Raw genomic sequence first — 20,211 nt, 5'->3', positions numbered from 1 at the left:
GGTCTTCTCGAGTTACGACGGGGACCTCAGGGACCCGCTCTGGTGGCCTCAGGAAAGGCCAGTCCCCATGCGAGTTGCTAGGGGACCTCTCGGGATTCCTCTCCCGTCCATGCCGGGGCCTCAGTCCTTGTGTGGAGTCGGGGCCGGAACCTGAGGATTCCTCTCCAGTGTTGCCATGGATCTTGGGGTGCTTCTGAGTCTCCCCAGGGGAGTCAGGCCTCGTCTCGAGTGGAGGCATGCACGTGCGGTTTCCTCCCGAGCTGCAGCAGTAGTGTCACGCTTCCTGTCACGTGGATCAAGGGATCTGTGGCTTTCCCTCGAGGCTGTCCCTCGAGGCTTTCCCACGAGGCTTTCCCACAGGGCTGTGCCACGTGCCACCTTGGTGTGAGTCGATCCTCGGCGTGAAAGACGAGCCGGTGAAGGGAAAAGAGGTTCCTCTGGAATGGACTGAGGCATCTGGGGGACTCTTGGAATGGTGGCACGACCCTGGAGTTCCTCTCGCCGTTCCTGTTGAGAGGGCCTCCTCTTGAGATGCGACGGGAACGCCGGGAACTCTTTCCCGACGAAGCAGGGAAAGGATCCCTCATCTCGAACTACGAGGCGGAAACGGGGCTCCTCTGGATGTGGGCGGGACCCTCGTGATTCCTCACGATTGGAGACGGGTATGTCGGGGAACTTCTTGATTTGCACCAAGGGTGTGAAGGACCCTTTCGAAGTTCCAGAGGGGAGGTGTGATCAGCCGCGAGACTCCTCAGCGGAAATGGGCCTCATCTCGCCTGGAGGGGAGAACCTCCTGGATTTTCTCGAGTTGCGGCAGGTCTTCTCGAGTTACGACGGGGACCTCAGGGACCCGCTCTGGTGGCCTCAGGAAAGGCCAGTCCCCATGCGAGTTGCTAGGGGACCTCTCGGGATTCCTCTCCCGTCCATGCCGGGGCCTCAGTCCTTGTGTGGAGTCGGGGCCGGAACCTGAGGATTCCTCTCCAGTGTTGCCATGGATCTTGGGGTGCTTCTGAGTCTCCCCAGGGGAGTCAGGCCTCGTCTCGAGTGGAGGCATGCACGTGCGCTTTCCTCCCGAGTTGCAGCAGTAGTGTCACGCTTCCTGTCACGTGGATCAAGGGATCTGTGGCTTTCCCTCGAGGCTGTCCCTCGAGGCTTTCCCACGAGGCTTTCCCACAGGGCTGTGCCACGTGCCACCTTGGTGTGAGTCGATCCTCGGCGTGAAAGACGAGCCGGTGAAGGGAAAAGAGGTTCCTCTGGAATGGACTGAGGCATCTGGGGGACTCTTGGAATGGTGGCACGACCCTGGAGTTCCTCTCGCCGTTCCTGTTGAGAGGGCCTCCTCTTGAGATGCGACGGGAACGCCGGGAACTCTTTCCCGACGAAGCAGGGAAAGGATCCCTCATCTCGAGCTACGAGGCTGAAACGGGGCTCCTCTGGATGTGGGCGGGACCCTCGTGATTCCTCTCGAGTGGAGACGGCTATGTCGGGGAACTTCTTGATTTGCACCAAGGGTGTGAAGGACCCTTTCGAAGTTCCAGAGGGGAGGTGTGATCAGCCGCGAGACGCCTCAGCGGAAATGGGCCTCATCTCGCCTGGAGGGGAGAACCTCCTGGATTTTCTCGAGTTGCGGCAGGTCTTCTCGAGTTACGACGGGGACCTCAGGGACCCGCTCTGGTGGCCTCAGGAAAGGCCAGTCCCCATGCGAGTTGCTAGGGGACCTCTCGGGATTCCTCTCCCGTCCATGCCGGGGCCTCAGTCCTTGTGTGGAGTCGGGGCCGGAACCTGAGGATTCCTCTCCAGTGTTGCCATGGATCTTGGGGTGCTTCTGAGTCTCCCCAGGGGAGTCAGGCCTCGGCTCGAGTGGGGGCATGCACGTGCGCTTTCCTCCCGAGCTGCAGCAGTAGTGTCACGCTTCCTGTCACGTGGATCAAGGGATCTGTGGCTTTCCCTCGAGGCTGTCCCTCGAGGCTTTCCCACGAGGCTTTCCCACAGGGCTGTGCCACGTGCCACCTTGGTGTGAGTCGATCCTCGGCGTGAAAGACGAGCCGGTGAAGGGAAAAGAGGTTCCTCTGGAATGGACTGAGGCATCTGGGGGACTCTTGGAATGGCGGCACGACCCTGGAGTTCCTCTCGCCGTTCCTGTTGAGAGGGCCTCCTCTTGAGATGTGACGGGAACGCCGGGAACTCTTTCCCGACGAAGCAGGGAAAGGATCCCTCATCTCGAGCTACGAGGCGGAAACGGGGCTCCTCTGGATGTGGGCGGGACCCTCGTGATTCCTCTCGAGTGGAGACGGCTATGTCGGGGACCTTCTTGATTTGCACCAAGGGTGTGAAGGACCCTTTCGAAGTTCCAGAGGGGAGGTGTGATCAGCCTCGAGACGCCTCAGCGGAAATGGGCCTCATCTCGCCTGGAGGGGAGAACCTCCTGGATTTTCTCGAGTTGCGGCAGGTCTTCTCGAGTTACGACGGGGACCTCAGGGACCCGCTCTGGTGGCCTCAGGAAAGGCCAGTCCCCATGCGAGTTGCTAGGGGACCTCTCGGGATTCCTCTCCCGTCCATGCCGGGGCCTCAGTCCTTGTGTGGAGTCGGGGCCGGAACCTGAGGATTCCTCTCCAGTGTTGCCATGGATCTTGGGGTGCTTCTGAGTCTCCCCAGGGGAGTCAGGCCTCGTCTCGAGTGGGGGCATGCACGTGCGCTTTCCTCCCGAGCTGCAGCAGTAGGGTCACGCTTCCTGTCACGTGGATCAAGGGATCTGTGGCTTTCCCTCGAGGCTGTCCCTCGAGGCTTTCCCACGAGGCTTTCCCACAGGGCTGTGCCACGTGCCACCTTGGTGTGAGTCGATCCTCGGCGTGAAAGACGAGCCGGTGAAGGGAAAAGAGGTTCCTCTGGAGTGGACTGAGGCATCTGGGAGACTCTTGGAATGGTGGCACGACCCTGGAGTTCCTCTCGCCGTTCCTGTTGAGAGGGCCTCCTCTTGAGATGCGACGGGAACGCCGGGAACTCTTTCCCGACGAAGCAGGGAAAGGATCCCTCATCTCGAGCTACGAGGCGGAAACGGGGCTCCTCTGGATGTGGGCGGGACCCTCGTGATTCCTCTCGAGTGGAGACGGGTATGTCGGGGAACTTCTTGATTTGCACCAAGGGTGTGAAGGACCCTTTCGAAGTTCCAGAGGGGAGGTGTGATCAGCCGCGAGACGCCTCAGCGGAAATGGGCCTCATCTCGCCTGGAGGGGAGAACCTCCTGGATTTTCTCGAGTTGTGGCAGGTCTTCTCGAGTTATGACGGGGACCTCAGGGACCCGCTCTGGTGGCCTCAGGAAAGGCCAGTCCCCATGCGAGTTGCTAGGGGACCTCTCGGGATTCCTCTCCCGTCCATGCCAGGGCCTCAGTCCTTGTGTGGAGTCGGGGCCGGAACCTGAGGATTCCTCTCCAGTGTTGCCATGGATCTTGGGGTGCTTCTGAGTCTCCCCAGGGGAGTCAGGCCTCGGCTCGAGTGGGGGCATGCACGTGCGCTTTCCTCCCGAGCTGCAGCAGTAGTGTCACGCTTCCTGTCACGTGGATCAAGGGATCTGTGGCTTTCCCTCGAGGCTGTCCCTCGAGGCTTTCCCACGAGGCTTTCCCACAGGGCTGTGCCACGTGCCACCTTGGTGTGAGTCGATCCTCGGCGTGAAAGATGAGCCGGTGAAGGGAAAAGAGGTTCCTCTGGAATGGACTGAGACATCTGGGGGACTCTTGGAATGGCGGCACGACCCTGGAGTTCCTCTCGCCGTTCCTGTTGAGAGGGCCTCCTCTTGAGATGTGACGGGAACGCCGGGAACTCTTTCCCGACGAAGCAGGGAAAGGATCCCTCATCTCGAGCTACGAGGCGGAAACGGGGCTCCTCTGGATGTGGGCGGGACCCTCGTGATTCCTCTCGAGTGGAGACGGCTATGTCGGGGAACTTCTTGATTTGCACCAAGGGTGTGAAGGACCCTTTCGAAGTTCCAGAGGGGAGGTGTGATCAGCCTCGAGACGCCTCAGCGGAAATGGGCCTCATCTCGCCTGGAGGGGAGAACCTCCTGGATTTTCTCGAGTTGCGGCAGGTCTTCTCGAGTTACGACGGGGACCTCAGGGACCCGCTCTGGTGGCCTCAGGAAAGGCCAGTCCCCATGCGAGTTGCTAGGGGACCTCTCGGGATTCCTCTCCCGTCCATGCCGGGGCCTCAGTCCTTGTGTGGAGTCGGGGCCGGAACCTGAGGATTCCTCTCCAGTGTTGCCATGGATCTTGGGGTGCTTCTGAGTCTCCCCAGGGGAGTCAGGCCTCGTCTCGAGTGGGGGCATGCACGTGCGCTTTCCTCCCGAGCTGCAGCAGTAGGGTCACGCTTCCTGTCACGTGGATCAAGGGATCTGTGGCTTTCCCTCGAGGCTGTCCCTCGAGGCTTTCCCACGAGGCTTTCCCACAGGGCTGTGCCAAGTGCCACCTTGGTGTGAGTCGATCCTCGGCGTGAAAGACGAGCCGGTGAAGGGAAAAGAGGTTCCTCTGGAATGGACTGAGACATCTGGGGGACTCTTGGAATGGTGGCACGACCCTGGAGTTCCTCTCGCCGTTCCTGTTGAGAGGGCCTCCTCTTGAGATGCGACGGGAACGCCGGGAACTCTTTCCCGACGAAGCAGGGAAAGGATCCCTCATCTCGAGCTACGAGGCGGAAACGGGGCTCCTCTGGATGTGGGCGGGACCCTCGTGATTCCTCTCGAGTGGAGACGGGTATGTCGGGGAACTTCTTGATTTGCACCAAGGGTGTGAAGGACCCTTTCGAAGTTCCAGAGGTGAGGTGTGATCAGCCTCGAGACGCCTCAGCGGAAATGGGCCTCATCTCGCCTGGAGGGGAGAACCTCCTGGATTTTCTCGAGTTGCGCCAATTCTTCTCGAGTTACGACGGGGACATCAGGGACCCGCTCTGGTGGCCTCAGGAAAGGCCACTCCCCATGCGAGTTGCTAGGGGACCTCTCGGGATTCCTCTCCCGTCCATGCCGGGGCCTCAGTCCTTGTGTCGAGTCGGGGCCGGAACCTGAGGATTCCTCTCCAGTGTTGCCATGGATCTTGGGGTGCTTCTGAGTCTCCCCAGGGGAGTCAGGCCTCGTCTCGAGTGGGGGCATGCACGTGCGCTTTCCTCCCGAGCTGCAGCAGTAGTGTCACGCTTCCTGTCACGTGGATCAAGGGATCTGTGGCTTTCCCTCGAGGCTGTCCCTCGAGGCTTTCCCACGAGGATCTCCCACAGGGCTGTGCCACGTGCCACCTTGGTGTGAGTCGATCCTCGGCGTGAAAGACGAGCCGGTGAAGGGAAAAGAGGTTCCTCTGGAATGGACTGAGACATCTGGGGGACTCTTGGAATGGTGACACGACCCTGGAATTCCTCTCGCCGTTCCTGTTGAGAGGGCCTCCTCTTGAGATGCGACGGGAATGCCGGGAACTCTTTCCCGTCGAAGCAGGGAAAGGATCCCTCATCTCGAGCTACGAGGCGGAAACGGGGCTCCTCTGGATGTGGGCGGGACCCTCGTGATTCCTCTCGAGTGGAGACGGGTATGTCGGGGAACTTCTTGATTTGCACCAAGGGTGGGAAGGACCCTTTCAAAGTTCCAGAGGGGAGGTGTGATCAGCCTCGAGATGCCTCAGCGGAAATGGGCCTCATCTCGCCTGGAGGGGAGAACTTCCTGGATTTTCTCGAGTTGCGGAAGGTCTTCTCGAGTTACGACGGGGACCTCAGGGACCCGCTCTGGTGGCCTCAGGAAAGGCCAGTCCCCATGCGAGTTGCTAGTGGGCCTCTCGGGATTCCTCTCCTGTCCATGCCGGGGCCTCAGTCCTTGTGTGGAGTCGGGGCCGGAATCTGAGGATTCCTCTCCAGTGTTGCCATGGATCTTGGGGTGCTTCTGAGTCTCCCCAGGGGAGTCAGGCCTCGTCTCGAGTGGGGGTATGCACGTGCGCTTTCCTCCCAAGCTGCAGCAGTAGTGTCACGCTTCCTGACACGTGGATCAAGGGATCTGTGGCTTTCCCTCGAGGCTGTCCCTCGAGGCTTTCCCACGAGGCTTTCCCACAGGGCTGTGCCACGTGCCACCTTGGTGTGAGTCGATCCTCGGCGTGAAAGACGAGCCGGTGAAGGGAAAAGAGGTTCCTCTGGAATGGACTGAGACATCTGGGGGACTCTTGGAATGGTGGCACGACCCTGGAGTTCCTCTCGCCGTTCCTGTTGAGAGGGCCTCCTCTTGAGATGCGACGGGAACGCCGGGAACTCTTTCCCGACGAAGCAGGGAAAGGATCCCTCATCTCGAGCTACGAGGCGGAAACGGGGCTCCTCTGGATGTGGGCGGGTCCCTCGTGATTCCTCTCGAGTGGAGACGGCTCTGTCGGGGAACTTCTTGATTTGCACCAAGGGTGTGAAGGAGCCTTTCGAAGTTCCAGAGGTGAGATGTGATCAGCCTCGAGACGCCTCAGCGGAAATGGGCCTCATCTCGCCTGGAGGGGAGAACCTCCTGGATTTTCTCGAGTTGCGACAGGTCTTCTCGAGTTACAACGGGGACCTCAGGGACCCGCTCTGGTGGCCTCAGGAAAGGCCAGTCCCCATGCGAGTTGCTAGGGGACCTCTCGGGATTCCTCTCCCGTCCATGCCGGGGCCTCAGTCCTTGTGTGGAGTCGGGGCCGGAACCTGAGGATTCCTCTCCAGTGTTGCCATGGATCTTGGGGTGCTTCTGAGTCTCCCCAGGGGAGTCAGGCCTCGTCTCGAGTGGGGGCATGCACGTGCGCTTTCCTCCCGAGCTGCAGCAGTAGTGTCACGCTTCCTGTCACGTGGATCAAGGGATCTGTGGCTTTCCCTCGAGGCTGTCCCTCGAGGCTTTCCCACGAGGCTTTCCCACAGGGCTGTGCCACGTGCCACCTTGGTGTGAGTCGATCCTCGGCGTGAACGACGAGCCGGTGAAGGGAAAAGAGGTTCCTCTGGAATGGACTGAGACATCTGGGGGACTCTTGGAATGGTGGCACGACCCTGGAGTTCCTCTCGCCGTTCCTGTTGAGAGGGCCTCCTCTTGAGATGCGACGGGAACGCCGGGAACTCTTTCCCGACGAAGCAGGGAAAGGATCCCTCATCTCGAGCTACGAGGTGGAAACGGGGCTCCTCTGGATGTGGGCGGGACCCTCGTGATTCCTCTCGCGTGGAGACGGGTATGTCGGGGAACTTCTTGATTTGCACCAAGGGTGTGAAGGACCCTTTCGAAGTTCCAGAGGTGAGGTGTGATCAGCCTCGAGACGCCTCAGCGGAAATGGGCCTCATCTCGCCTGGAGGGGAGAACCTCCTGGATTTTCTCGAGTTGCGCCAATTCTTCTCGAGTTACGACGGGGACATCAGGGACCCGCTCTGGTGGCCTCAGGAAAGGCCAGTCCCCATGCGAGTTGCTAGGGGACCTCTCGGGATTCCTCTCCCGTCCATGCCGGGGCCTCAGTCCTTGTGTGGAGTCGGGGCCGGAACCTGAGGATTCCTCTCCAGTGTTGCCATGGATCTTGGGGTGCTTCTGAGTCTCCCCAGGGGAGTCAGGCCTCGTCTCGAGTGGGGGCATGCACGTGCGCTTTCCTCCCGAGCTGCAGCAGTAGTGTCACGCTTCCTGTCACGTGGATCAAGGGATCTGTGGCTTTCCCTCGAGGCTGTCCCTCGAGGCTTGCCCACGAGGCTTTCCCACAGGGCTGTGCCACGTGCCACCTTGGTGTGAGTCGATCCTCGGCGTGAACGACGAGCCGGTGAAGGGAAAAGAGGTTCCCCTGGAATGGACTGAGACATCTGGGGGACTCTTGGAATGGTGGCACGACCCTGGAGTTCCTCTCGCCGTTCCTGCTGAGAGGGCCTCCTCTTGAGTTGCGACGGGAACGCCGGGAACTCTTTCCCGACGAAGCAGGGAAAGGATCCCTCATCTCGAGCTACGAGGCGGAAACGGGGCTCCTCTGGATGTGGGCGGGACCCTCGTGATTCCTCTCGAGTGGAGACGGGTATGTCGGGGAACTTCTTGATTTGCACCAAGGGTGTGAAGGACCCTTTCGAAGTTCCAGAGGTGAGGTGTGATCAGCCTCGAGACGCCTCAGCGGAAAAGGGCCTCATCTCGCCTGGAGGGGAGAACCTCCTGGATTTTCTCGAGTTGCGCCAATTCTTCTCGAGTTACGACGGGGACATCAGGGACCCGCTCTGGTGGCCTCAGGAAAGGCCAGTCCCCATGCGAGTTGCTAGGGGACCTCTCGGGATTCCTCTCCCGTCCATGCCGGGGCCTCAGTCCTTGTGTGGAGTCGGGGCCGGAACCTGAGGATTCCTCTCCAGTGTTGCCATGGATCTTGGGGTGCTTCTGAGTCTCCCCAGGGGAGTCAGGCCTCGTCTCGAGTGGGGGCATGCACGTGCGCTTTCCTCCCGAGCTGCAGCAGTAGTGTCACGCTTCCTGTCACGTGGATCAAGGGATCTGTGGCTTTCCCTCGAGGCTGTCCCTCGAGGCTTTCCCACGAGGCTTTCCCACAGGGCTGTGCCACGTGCCACCTTGGTGTGAGTCGATCCTCGGCGTGAAAGACGAGCCGGTGAAGGGAAAAGAGGTTCCTCTGGAATGGACTGAGGCATCTGGGGGACTCTTGGAATGGTGGCACGACCCTGGAGTTCCTCTCGCCGTTCCTGTTGAGAGGGCCTCCTCTTGAGATGCGACGGGAACGCCGGGAACTCTTTCCCGACGAAGCAGGGAAAGGATCCCTCATCTCGAGCTACGAGGCGGAAACAGGGCTCCTCTGGATGTGGGCGGGACCCTCGTGATTCCTCTCGAGTGGAGACGGCTAGGTCGGGAACTTCTTGATTTGCACCAAGGGTGTGAAGGACCCTTTCGAAGTTCCAGAGGGGAGGTGTGATCAGCCGCGAGACGCCTCAGCGGAAATGGGCCTCATCTCGCCTGGAGGGGAGAACCTCCTGGATTTTCTCGAGTTGCGGCAGGTCTTCTCGAGTTACGACGGGGACCTCAGGGACCCGCTCTGGTTGCCTCAGGAAAGGCCAGTCCCCATGCGAGTTGCTAGGGGACCTCTCGGGATTCCTCTCCCGTCCATGCCGGGGCCTCAGTCCTTGTGTGGAGTCGGGGCCGGAACCTGAGGATTCCTCTCCAGTGTTGCCATGGATCTTGGGGTGCTTCTGAGTCTCCCCAGGGGAGTCAGGCCTCGTCTCGAGTGGGGGCATTCACGTGCGCTTTCCTCCCGAGCTGCAGCAGTAGTGTCACGTTCCTGTCACGTGGATCAAGGGATCTGTGGCTTTCCCTCGAGGCTGTCCCTCGAGGCTTTCCCACGAGGGTTTCCCACAGGGCTGTGCCACGTGCCACCTTGGTGTGAGTCGATCCTCGGCGTGAACGACGAGCCGGTGAAGGGAAAAGAGGTTCCCCTGGAATGGACTGAGACATCTGGGGGACTCTTGGAATGGTGGCACGACCCTGGAGTTCCTCTCGCCGTTCCTGCTGAGAGGGCCTCCTCTTGAGTTGCGACGGGAACGCCGGGAACTCTTTCCCGACGAAGCAGGGAAAGGATCCCTCATCTCGAGCTACGAGGCGGAAACGGGGCTCCTCTGGATGTGGGCGGGACCCTCGTGATTCCTCTCGAGTGGAGACGGGTATGTCGGGGAACTTCTTGATTTGCACCAAGGGTGTGAAGGACCCTTTCGAAGTTCCAGAGGTGAGGTGTGATCAGCCTCGAGACGCCTCAGCGGAAAAGGGCCTCATCTCGCCTGGAGGGGAGAACCTCCTGGATTTTCTCGAGTTGCGCCAATTCTTCTCGAGTTACGACGGGGACATCAGGGACCCGCTCTGGTGGCCTCAGGAAAGGCCAGTCCCCATGCGAGTTGCTAGGGGACCTCTCGGGATTCCTCTCCCGTCCATGCCGGGGCCTCAGTCCTTGTGTGGAGTCGGGGCCGGAACCTGAGGATTCCTCTCCAGTGTTGCCATGGATCTTGGGGTGCTTCTGAGTCTCCCCAGGGGAGTCAGGCCTCGTCTCGAGTGGGGGCATGCACGTGCGCTTTCCTCCCGAGCTGCAGCAGTAGTGTCACGCTTCCTGTCACGTGGATCAAGGGATCTGTGGCTTTCCCTCGAGGCTGTCCCTCGAGGCTTTCCCACGAGGGTTTCCCACAGGGCTGTGCCACGTGCCACCTTGTTGTGAGTCGATCCTCGGCGTGAAAGACGAGCCGGTGAAGGGAAAAGAGGTTCCTCTGGAATGGACTGAGACATCTGCGGGACTCTTGGAATGGTGGCACGACCCTGGAGTTCCTCTCGCCGTTCCTGTTGAGAGGGCCTCCTCTTGAGATGCGACGGGAACGCCGGGAACTCTTTCCCGACGAAGCAGGGAAAGGATCCCTCATCTCGAGCTACGAGGCGGAAACGGGGCTCCTCTGGATGTGGGCGGGACCCTCGTGATTCCTCTCGAGTGGAGACGGCTCTGTCGGGGAACTTCTTGATTTGCACCAAGGGTGTGAAGGAGCCTTTCGAAGTTCCAGAGGTGAGATGTGATCAGCCTCGAGACGCCTCAGCGGAAATGGGCCTCATCTCGCCTGGAGGGGAGAACCTCCTGGATTTTCTCGAGTTGCGGCAGGTCTTCTCGAGTTACGACGGGGACCTCAGGGACCCGCTCTGGTGGCCTCAGGAAAGGCCAGTCCCCATGCGAGTTGCTAGGGGACCTCTCGGGATTCCTCTCCCGTCCATGCCGGGGCCTCAGTCCTTGTGTGGAGTCGGGGCCGGAACCTGAGGATTCCTCTCCAGTGTTGCCATGGATCTTGGGGTGCTTCTGAGTCTCCCCAGGGGAGTCAGGCCTCGTCTCGAGTTGGGGCATGCACGTGCGCTTTCCTCCCGAGCTGCAGCAGTAGTGTCACGCTTCCTGTCACGTGGATCAAGGGATCTGTGGCTTTCCCTCGAGGCTGTCCCTCGAGGCTTTCCCACGAGGCTTTCCCACAGGGCTGTGCCACGTGCCACCTTGGTGTGATTCGATCCTCGGCGTGAAAGACGAGCCGGTGAAGGGAAAAGAGGTTCCTCTGGAATGGACTGAGGCATCTGGGGGACTCTTGGAATGGTGGCACGACCCTGGAGTTCCTCTCGCCGTTCCTGTTGAGAGGGCCTCCTCTTGAGATGCGACGGGAACGCCGGGAACTCTTTCCCGACGAAGCAGGGAAAGGATCCCTCATCTCGAGCTACGAGGCGGAAACGGGGCTCCTCTGGATGTGGGCGGGACCCTCGTGATTCCTCTCGAGTGGAGACGGCTATGTCGGGGAACTTCTTGATTTGCACCAAGGGTGTGAAGGACCCTTTCGAAGTTCCAGAGGGGAGGTGTGATCAGCCTCGAGACGCATAAGCGGAAATGGGCCTCATCTCGCCTGGAGGGGAGAACCTCCTGGATTTTCTCGAGTTGCGCCAATTCTTCTCGAGTTACGACGGGGACATCAGGGACCCGCTCTGGTGGCCTCAGGAAAGGCCAGTCCCCATGCGAGTTGCTAGGGGACCTCTCGGGATTCCTCTCCCGTCCATGCCGGGGCCTCAGTCCTTGTGTGGAGTCGGGGCCGGAACCTGAGGATTCCTCTCCAGTGTTGCCATGGATCTTGGGGTGCTTCTGAGTCTCCCCAGGGGAGTCAGGCCTCGTCTCGAGTGGAGGCATGCACGTGCGCTTTCCTCCCGAGCTGCTGCAGTAGTGTCACGCTTCCTGTCACGTGGATCAAGGGATCTGTGGCTTTCCCTCGAGGCTGTCCCTCGAGGCTTTCCCACGAGGCTTTCCCACAGGGCTGTGCCACGTGCCACCTTGGTGTGAGTCGATCCTCGGCGTGAAAGACGAGCCGGTGAAGGGAAAAGAGGTTCCTCTGGAATGGACTGAGGCATCTGGGGGACTCTTGGAATGGTGGCACGACCCTGGAGTTCCTCTCGCCGTTCCTGTTGAGAGGGCCTCCTCTTGAGATGCGACGGGAACGCCGGGAACTCTTTCCCGACGAAGCAGGGAAAGGATCCCTCATCTCGAGCTACGAGGCGGAAACGGGGCTCCTCTGGATGTGGGCGGGACCCTCGTGATTCCTCTCGAGGGGAGACGGGTATGTCGGGGAACTTCTTGATTTGCACCAAGGGTGTGAAGGACCCTTTCGAAGTTCCAGAGGGGAGGTGTGATCAGCCGCGAGACGCCTCAGCGGAAATGGGCCTCATCTCGCCTGGAGGGGAGAACCTCCTGGATTTTCTCGAGTTGCGGCAGGTCTTCTCGAGTTACGACGGGGACCTCAGGGACCCGCTCTGGTGGCCTCAGGAAAGGCCAGTCCCCATGCGAGTTGCTAGGGGACCTCTCGGGATTCCTCTCCCGTCCATGCCGGGGCCTCAGTCCTTGTGTGGAGTCGGGGCCGGAACCTGAGGATTCCTCTCCAGTGTTGCCATGGATCTTGGGGTGCTTCTGAGTCTCCCCAGGGGAGTCAGGACTCGTCTCGAGTGGGGGCATGCACGTGCGCTTTCCTCCCGAGCTGCAGCAGTAGTGTCACGCTTCCTGTCACGTGGATCAAGGGATCTGTGGCTTTCCCTCGAGGCTGTCCCTCGAGGCTTTCCCACGAGGATTTCCCACAGGGCTGTGCCACGTGCCACCTTGGTGTGAGTCGATCCTCGGCGTGAAAGACGAGCCGGTGAAGGGAAAAGAGGTTCCTCTGGAATGGACTGAGACATCTGGGGGACTCTTGGAATGGTGACACGACCCTGGAATTCCTCTCGCCGTTCCTGTTGAGAGGGCCTCCTCTTGAGATGCGACGGGAACGCCGGGAACTCTTTCCCGACGAAGCAGGGAAAGGATCCCTCATCTCGAGCTACGAGGCGGAAACGGGGCTCCTCTGGATGTGGGCGGGACCCTCGTGATTCCTCTCGAGTGGAGACGGGTATGTCGGGGAACTTCTTGATTTGGACCAAGGGTGGGAAGGACCCTTTCAAAGTTCCAGAGGTGAGGTGTGATCAGCCTCGAGATGCCTCAGCGGAAATGGGCCTCATCTCGCCTGGAGGGGAGAACCTCCTGGATTTTCTCGAGTTGCGGCAGGTCTTCTCGAGTTACGACGGGGACCTCAGGGACCCGCTCTGGTGGCCTCAGGAAAGGCCAGTCCCCATGCGAGTTGCTAGGGGACCTCTCGGGATTCCTCTCCCGTCCATGCCGGGGCCTCAGTCCTTGTGTGGAGTCGGGGCCGGAACCTGAGGATTCCTCTCCAGTGTTGCCATGGATCTTGGGGTGCTTCTGAGTCTCCCCAGGGGAGTCAGGCCTCGTCTCGAGTGGGGGCATGCACGTGCGCTTTCCTCCCGAGCTGCAGCAGTTGTGTCACGCTTCCTGTCACGTGGATCAAGGGATCTGTGGCTTTCCCTCGAGGCTGTCCCTCGAGGCTTTCCCACGAGGCTTTCCCACAGGGCTGTGCCACGTGCCACCTTGGTGTGAGTCGATCCTTGGCGTGAAAGACGAGCCGGTGAAGGGAAAAGAGGTTCCTCTGGAATGGACTGAGACATCTGGGGGACTCTTGGAATGGTGGCACGACCCTGGAGTTCCTCTCGCCGTTCCTGTTGAGAGGGCCTCCTCTTGAGATGCGACGGGAACGCCGGGAACTCTTTCCCGACGAAGCAGGGAAAGGATCCCTCATCTCGAGCTACGAGGCGGAAACGGGGCTCCTCTGGATGTTGGTGGGACCCTCGTGATTCCTCTCGAGTGGAGACGGGTATGTCGGGGAACTTCTTGATTTGCACCAAGGGTGTGAAGGACCCTTTCAAAGTTCCAGAGGGTAGGTGTGATCAGCCTCGAGATGCCTCAGTGGAAATGGGCCTCATCTCGCCTGGAGGGGAGAACCTCCTGGATTTTCTCGAGTTGCGGCAGGTCTTCTCGAGTTACGACGGGGACATCACGGACCCGCTCTGGTGGCCTCAGGAAAGGCCAGTCCCCATGCGAGTTGCTAGGGGACCTCTCGGGATTCCTCTCCCGTCTATGCCGTGGCCTCAGTCCTTGTGTGGAGTCGGGGCCGGAACCTGAGGATTCCTCTCCAGTGTTGCCATGGATCTTGGGGTGCTTCTGAGTCTCCCCAGGGGAGTCAGGCCTCGTCTCGAGTAGGGGCATGCACGTGCGCTTTTCTCCCGAGCTACAGCAGTAGTGTCACGCTTCCTGTCACGTGGATCAAGGGATCTGTGGCTTTCCCTCGAGGCTGTCCCTCGAGGCTTTCCCATGAGGCTTTCCCACAGGGCTGTGCCACGTCCCACCTTCGTGTGAGTCGATCCTCGGCGTGAAAGACGAGCCGGTGAAGGGAAAAGAGGTTCCTCTGGAATGGACTGAGGCATCTGGGGGACTCTTGGAATGGTGGCACGACCCTGGAGTTCCTCTCGCCGTTCCTGTTGAGAGGGCTTCCCCTTGAGATGCGACGGGAACGCCGGGAACTCTTTCCCGACGAAGCAGGGAAAGGATCCCTCATCTCGAGCTACGAGGCGGAAACGGGGCTCCTCTGGAGGTGGGCGGGACCCTCGTGATTCCTCTCGAGTGGAGACGGCTATGTCGGGGAACTTCTTGATTTGCACCAAGGGTGGGAAGGACCCTTTCAAAGTTCCAGAGGGGAGGTGTGATCAGCCTCGAGACGCCTCAGCGGAAATGGGCCTCATCTCGCCTGGAGGGGAGAACCTCCTGGATTTTCTCGAGTTGCGGCAGGTCTTCTCGAGTTACGACGGGGACCTCAGGGACCCGCTCTGGTGGCCTCAGGAAAGGCCAGTCCCCATGCGAGTTGCTAGTGGGCCTCTCGGGATTCCTCTCCCGTCCATGCCGGGGCCTCAGTCCTTGTGTGGAGTCGGGGCCGGAACCTGATGATTCCTCTCCAGTGTTGCCATGGATCTTGGGGTGCTTCTGAGTCTCCCCAGGGGAGTCAGGCCTCGTCTCGTGTGGGGGTATGCACGTGCGCTTTCCTCAAGAGCTGCAGCAGTAGTGTCACGCTTCCTGTCACGTGGATCAAGGGATCTGTGGCTCTCCCTCGAGGCTGTCCCTCGAGGCTTTCCCACGAGGCTTTCCCACAGGGCTGTGCCACGTGCCACCTTGGTGTGATTCGATCCTCGGCGTGAAAGACGAGCCTGTGAAGGGAAAAGAGGTTCCTCTGGAATGGACTGAGGCATCTGGGGGACTCTTGGAATGGTGGCACGACCCTGGAGTTCCTCTCGCCGTTCCTGTTGAGAGGGCCTCCTCTTGAGATGCGACGGGAACGCCGGGAACTCTTTCCCGACGAAGCAGGGAAAGGATCCCTCATCTCGAGCTACGAGGCGGAAACGGGGCTCCTCTGGATGTGGGCGGGACCCTCGTGATTCCTCTCGAGTGGAGACGGGTATGTCGGGGAACTTCTTGATTTGCACCAAGGGTGTGAAGGACCCTTTCGAAGTTCCAGAGGGGAGGTGTGATCAGCCTCGAGACGCCTCAGCGGAAATGGGCCTCATCTCGCCTGGAGGGGAGAACCTCCTGGATTTTCTCGAGTTGCGGCAGGTCTTCTCGAGTTACGACGGGGACCTCAGGGACCCGCTCTGGTGGCCTCAGGAAAGGCCAGTCCCCATGCGAGTTGCTAGGGGACCTCTCGGGATTCCTCTCCCGTCCATGCCGGGGCCTCAGTCCTTGTGTGGAGTCGGGGCCGGAACCTGAGGATTCCTCTCCAATGTTGCCATGGATCTTGGGGTGCTTCTGAGTCTCCCCAGGGGAGTCAGGCCTCGTCTCGAGTGGGGGCATGCACGTGCGCTTTCCTCCCGAGCTGCAGCAGTAGTGTCACGCTTCCTGTCACGTGGATCAAGGGATCTGTGGCTTTCCCTCGAGGCTGTCCCTCGAGGCTTTCCCACGAGGCTTTCCCACAGGGCTGTGCCACGTGCCACCTTGGTGTGAGTCGATCCTCGGCGTGAAAGACGAGCCGGTGAAGGGAAAAGAGGTTCCTCTGGAATGGACTGAGACATCTGGGGGACTCTTGGAATGGTGGCACGACCCTGGAGTTCCTCTCGCCGTTCCTGTTAAGAGGGCCTCCTCTTGATATGCGACGGGAACGCCGGGAACTCTTTCCCGACGAAGCAGGGAAAGGATCCCTCATCTCGAGCTAAGAGGCGGAAACGGGGCTCCTCTGGATGTGGGCGGGACCCTCGTGATTCCTCTCGAGTGGAGACGGGTATGTCGGGGAACTTCTTGATTTGCACCAAGGGTGTGAAGGACCCTTTCAAAGTTCCAGAGGGGAGGTGCGATCAACCTCGAGACGCATCAGCGGAAATGGGCCTCATCTCGCCTGGAGGGGAGAACCTCCTGGATTTTCTCGAGTTGCGGCAGGTCTTCTCGAGTTACGACGGGGACCTCAGGGACCCGCTCTGGTGGCCTCAGGAAAGGCCAGTCCCCATGCGAGTTGCTAGGGGACCTCTCGGGATTCCTCTCCCGTCCATGCCGGGGCCTCAGTCCTTGTGTGGAGTCGGGGCCGGAACCTGAGGATTCCTCTCCAGTGTTGCCATGGATCTTGGGGTGCTTCTGAGTCTCCCCAGGGGAGTCAGGCCTCGTCTCGAGTGGGGGCATGCACGTGCGCTTTCCTCCCGAGCTGCAGCAGTAGTGTCACGCTTCCTGTCACGTGGATCAAGGGATCTGTGGCTTTCCCTCGAGGCTGTCCCTCGAGGCTTTCCCACGAGGCTTTCCCACAGGGCTGTGCCACGTGCCACCTTGGTGTGATTCGATCCTCGGCGTGAAAGACGAGACGGTGAAGGGAAAAGAGGTTCCTCTGGAAAGGACTGAGGCATCTGGGGGACTCTTGGAATGGTGGCACGACCCTGGAGTTCCTCTCGCCGTTCCTGTTGAGAGGGCCTCCTCTTGAGATGCGACGGGAACGCCGGGAACTCTTTCCCGACGAAGCAGGGAAAGGATCCCTCATCTCGAGTTACGAGGCGGAAACGGGGCTCCTCTGGTTGTGGGCGGGACCCTCGTGATTCCTCTCGAGTGGAGACGGCTATGTCGGGGAACTTCTTGATTTGCAACAAGGGTGTGAAGGACCCTTTCGAAGTTCCAGAGGGTAGATGTGATCAGCCTCGAGACGCCTCAGCGGAAATGGGCCTCATCTCGCCTGGAGGGGAGAACCTCCTGGATTTTCTCGAGTTGCGGCAGGTCTTCTCGAGTTACGACGGGGACATCAGGGACCCGCTCTGGTGGCCTCAGGAAAGGCCAGTCCCCATGCGAGTTGCTAGGGGACCTCTCGGGATTCCTCTCCCGTCCATGCCGGGGCCTCAGTCCTTGTGTGGAGTTGGGGCCGGAACCTGAGGATTCCTCTCCAGTGTTGCCATGGATCTTGGGGTGCTTCTGAGTCTCCCCAGGGGAGTCAGGCCTCGGCTCGAGTGGGGGCATGCACGTGCGCTTTCCTCCCGAGCTGCAGCAGTAGTGTCACGCTTCCTGTCACGTGGATCAAGGGATCTGTTGCTTTCCCTCGAGGCTGTCCCTTGAGGCTTTCCCACGAGGCTTTCCCACAGGGCTGTGCCACGTGCCACCTTGGTGTGATTCGATCCTCGGCGTGAAAGACGAGCCGGTGAAGGGAAAAGAGGTTCCTCTGGAATGGACTGAGGCATCTGGGGGACTCTTGGAATGGTGGCACGACCCTGGAGTTCCTCTCGCCGTTCCTGTTGAGAGGGCCTCCTCTTGAGATGCGACGGGAACGCCGGGAACTCTTTCCCGACGAAGCAGGGAAAGGATCCCTCATCTCGAGCTACGAGGCGGAAACGGGGCTCCTCTGGATGTGGGCGGGACCCTCGTGATTCCTCTCGAGTGGAGACGGGTATGTCGGGGAACTTCTTGATTTGCACCAAGGGTGTGAAGGACCCTTTCGAAGTTCCAGAGGGGAGGTGTGATCAGCCTCGAGACGCCTCAGCGGAAATGGGCCTCATCTCGCCTGGAGGGGAGAACCTCCTGGATTTTCTCGAGTTGCGGCAGGTCTTCTCGAGTTACGACGGGGACCTCAGGGACCCGCTCTGGTGGCCTCAGGAAAGGCCAGTCCCCATGCGAGTTGCTAGGGGACCTCTCGGGATTCCTCTCCCGTCCATGCCGGGGCCTCAGTCCTTGTGTGGAGTCGGGGCCGGAACCTGAGGATTCCTCTCCAGTGTTGCCATGGATCTTGGGGTGCTTCTGAGTCTCCCCAGGGGAGTCAGGCCTCGTCTCGAGTGGGGGCATGCACGTGCGCTTTCCTCCCGAGCTGCAGCAGTAGTGTCACGCTTCCTGTCACGTGGATCAAGGGATCTGTGGCTTTCCCTTGAGGCTGTCCCTCGAGGCTTTCCCACGAGGCTTTCCCACAGGGCTGTGCCACGTGCCACCTTGGTGTGAGTCGATCCTCGGCGTGAAAGACGAGCCGGTGAAGGGAAAAGAGGTTCCTCTGGAATGGACTGAGACATCTGGGGGACTCTTGGAATGGTGGCACGACCCTGGAGTTCCTCTCGCCGTTCCTGTTGAGAGGGCCTCCTCTTGAGATGCGACGGAACGCCGGGAACTCTTTCCCGACGAAGCAGGGAAAGGATTCCTCATCTCGAGCTACGAGGCGGAAACGGAGCTCCTCTGGATGTGGGCGGGACCCTCGTTATTCCTCTCGAGTGGAGACGGGTATGTCGGGGAACTTCTTGATTTGCACCAAGGGTGTGAAGGACCCTTTCAAAGTTCCAGAGGGTAGGTGTGATCAGACTCGAGATGCCTCAGCGGAAATGGGCCTCATCTCGCCTGGAGGGGAGAACCTCCTGGATTTTCTCGAGTTGCGGCAGGTCTTCTCGAGTTACGACGGGGACCTCAGGGACCCGCTCTGGTGGCCTCAGGAAAGGCCAGTCCCCATGCGAGTTGCTAGGGGACCTCTCGGGATTCCTCTCCCATCCATGCCGGGGCCTCAGTCCTTGTGTGGAGTCGGGGCCGGAACCTGAGGATTCCTCTCCAGTATTGCCATGGATCTTGGGGTGCTTCTGAGTCTCCCCAGGGGAGTCAGGCCTCGTCTCGAGTAGGGGCATGCACGTGCGCTTTTCTCCCGAGCTGCAGCAGTAGTGTCACGCTTCCTGTCACGTGGATCAAGGGATCTGTGGCTTTCCCTCGAGGCTGTCCCTCGAGGCTTTCCCACGAGGCTTTCCCACAGGGCTGTGCCACGAGCCACCTTGGTGTGATTCGATCCTCGGCGTGAAAGACGAGCCGGTGAAGGGAAAAGAGGTTCCTCTGGAATGGACTGAGGCATCTGGGGGACTCTTGGAATGGTGGCACGACCCTGGAGTTCCTCTCGCCGTTCCTGTTGAGAGGGCCTCCTCTTGAGATGCGACGGGAACGCCGGGAACTCTTTCCCGACGAAGCAGGGAAAGGATCCCTCATCTCGAGCTACGAGGCGGAAACGGGGCTCCTCTGGATGTGGGCGGGACCCTCGTGATTCCTCTCGAGTGGAGACGGCTATGTCGGGGAACTTCTTGATTTGCACCAATCGTGTGAAGGACCCTTTCGAAGTTCCAGAGGGGAGGTGTGATCAGCCTCGAGACGCCTCAGCGGAAATGGGCCTCATCTCGCCTGGAGGGGAGAACCTCCTGGATTTTCTCGAGTTGCGGCAGGTCTTCTCGAGTTACGACGGGGACCTCAGGGACCCGCTCTGGTGGCCTCAGGAAAGGCCAGTCCCCATGCGAGTTGCTAGGGGACCTCTCGGGATTCCTCTCCCGTCCATGCCGGGGCCTCAGTCCTTGTGTGGAGTCGGGGCCGGAACCTGAGGATTCCTCTCCAGTGTTGCCATGGATCTTGGGGTGCTTCTGAGTCTCCCCAGGGGAGTCAGGCCTCGTCTCGAGTGGGGGCATGCACGTGCGCTTTCCTCCCGAGCTGCAGCAGTAGTGTCACGCTTCCTGTCACGTGGATCAAGGGATCTGTGGCTTTCCCTCGAGGCTGTCCCTCGAGGCTTTCCCACGAGGCTTTCCCACAGGGCTGTGCCACGTGCCACCTTGGTGTGATTCGATCCTCGGCGTGAAAGACGAGCCGGTGAAGGGAAAAGAGGTTCCTCTGGAATGGACTGAGGCATCTGGGGGACTCTTGGAATGGTGGCACGACCCTGGAGTTCCTCTCGCCGTTCCTGTTGAGAGGGCCTCCTCTTGAGATGCGACGGGAACGCCGGGAACTCTTTCCCGACGAAGCAGGGAAAGGATCCCTCATCTCGAGCTACGAGGCGGAAACGGGGCTCCTCTGGATGTGGGCG

Source organism: Budorcas taxicolor, chromosome 21 (genome assembly GCF_023091745.1).
Source record: "Budorcas taxicolor isolate Tak-1 chromosome 21, Takin1.1, whole genome shotgun sequence".
NCBI lineage: Eukaryota > Metazoa > Chordata > Mammalia > Artiodactyla > Bovidae > Budorcas > Budorcas taxicolor.
Note: the sequence above shows the minus strand (reverse complement) of the source record.